The sequence below is a fragment of the Chinchilla lanigera genome, unplaced genomic scaffold (genome assembly GCF_000276665.1).
Source record: "Chinchilla lanigera isolate Chin_1 unplaced genomic scaffold, ChiLan1.0 scaffold00067, whole genome shotgun sequence".
NCBI classification, from domain to species: domain Eukaryota; kingdom Metazoa; phylum Chordata; class Mammalia; order Rodentia; family Chinchillidae; genus Chinchilla; species Chinchilla lanigera.
This window is the reverse complement of record NW_004955468.1, coordinates 7,485,867-7,487,783: the sequence shown is the minus strand read 5'-3', so window position 1 is coordinate 7,487,783 and position 1,917 is coordinate 7,485,867. Positions and strand designations below refer to the sequence as shown.

General features: G+C 59.3%; 1 protein-coding gene across 8 annotated transcripts in view; it reads left to right on the top strand.

The window, feature by feature from the left end:
* Znf536 (zinc finger protein 536) overlaps positions 1 to 1,917 on the top strand; it is a 439,406-nt gene that overhangs the window by 923 nt on the left and 436,566 nt on the right. The gene's annotated exons all lie outside the window — the stretch shown is intronic.

The following is a 1,917-nucleotide window of genomic DNA, read 5'->3' as shown; positions in this document are numbered from 1 at the left end:
GGCGTCCGGTAGGTGGCAAAGTGAGTTTGGACTCTTGGCGTGGCCCCCGGTCCCCTCCCCCTCCCCATCTCGGCAAGGCCTGCCGCCCGGTTCCTTCTCGCCCCATCGCGATTAAAAAATACAGTCTAATTAAATATCCGTGGCTGTGACGTTGGCGAGAGAAGCTGTCAGCGGGGGTAAAAAAGAGGAGGAAAAAAAAAAACGGGAAAGCGGCGGCGGCGGGGCATCGAATGGCGCTAGAGAACTTCCGCGGCGAGCGGACCCGCGTCTGGGCCGTCGCCTCCCCCGCCCGCGGTCCCGGGACCGTTACTTTGAAAAGGAGTCTTGGGGCCTCTCGCGGCGCGCGCCGGAGGGGACCCCGCGCCCAGCTCCGGCCCGGCCTGCGCCCCCGCCCGCGCGCGCCGCGCCAGCCGCGCTCAGACCCCGGGAAACTTTCGAAAGGGTCTGAGGGTGGGGAGGGGGGCATCGCACCGGGAGGGGGAGGCCGGGCCGCGGAAACTTCTGCTCAAGTGACTTTCCCCATTTTCTCCTCCGCCTGGGGCTGGGGGTCCCCTGGCTCTCCTCTTGCCCTCGCGGCGGCTAGCTGTGGGATCCTGGCCCCTCTGCCTTGGAGACAGAGGGTAATTTGTAACCTTTTTCTTTCTTTCTTTCTTTCTTTCTTTTTTTTCTTTCTTTCTCTCTCTCTCTCTTTTTTTTTTAAATCAAAGTTAGCTGATGCTTACAGTGTGTCCAACTTGCGGGCGCCGAGGCCGCTGAGACCTGCCATTTTGTGCTTTCATCGGCCTCCTGCGCCCCAGGAGCCTGGCGAGGCCCAGGCTCGGGCCAAGGTGCACGGGGGTCCGAACCCGCGACCCCAGCAGAGGCCGCGGCGCCTGTGAGCTCGGTCGGCGCCCGCAGCACCTGCCCTGGCGGCTCCGGCCCTGGGGACGCGGGGTCGGAGGTGGGGGGGGAGACTAAATAAATAAATAAATAAGTAACAGGTTATGGAAGGAACTGAGCCGACCAGTCCGGGGCTGGAGAAATGAGGCCAATCAGAGTGAGGAAGTGCGGCTGTGGGGTGCTGTGAAGCGGGGGAGGCCGGAGAGGTGGGGGCCTCTGGGAAGAGTGCAATTTAGGGGAACGCACCGGGCAAGAATGGTCGTTGTTAATAAGCCTTTCTGCTTGCTTTGAGACATTTTTTGAGGATGAATTAAAGAAAACAGTCGTAGGCGGGAGTCGGGATGTATTTTAGGCATAAATAAAAATAAAATAAAAATAAGGGGGGGGGTCTCTTCTTCGATGAGTAGGAAAGTGTCCAGATCTCGATGCGCCCATCTGTTGCAGCTTTGCAAATAATTTAAAATACAGATATCTCTGTATAGGTTGATGTATGGGAAGTGAGGGAAGGTGGGAAGGCAGACGCCTGGGAAGTTAGAAAAAAGAAAAAAAGGGGATGGGGCGGAAAGAGAGTCGTGTTCTTCCTCCCCCCAACTCTGAGGAGAAGACTCCCGCGGGGCTTTCTTTGGGGACAGGTGGAAAGTTATCCCCTTCCTCCTGCCCGCCCTTTCACTCCTGTGATGTGAGTCTTTCCACTCTCCGTCTCTTGGCGAGCTTGTACACAATTCCTGAGTTTGGTGGAGAACTGGAAAGAAGAGAGGGTGCAGGGTTGAGGTTGACCGGGGCAGTAGCAAGGGCCCGGGGGGCAAGGAGGAGCAGGGCGGGGTCCCAGCCCCGCGCGCCGGTTGCAGCGGTGGTGGCCGGGTTTTGTTTGCCGGATATTGTTATGTCTAACGGGTGCCTCGCAGGAGACGTGATTTGTCAGCCGCTTCAGTTTTCACTTAAGCAGAAAATACAGCGGCCGCGCGCCGTCCTGGCCTGCGGGCTCGCGCGCCGGGTGCGTCCCGGGCCTTCAAGTGCGCGCGGGCGGGAGCGGGGGCC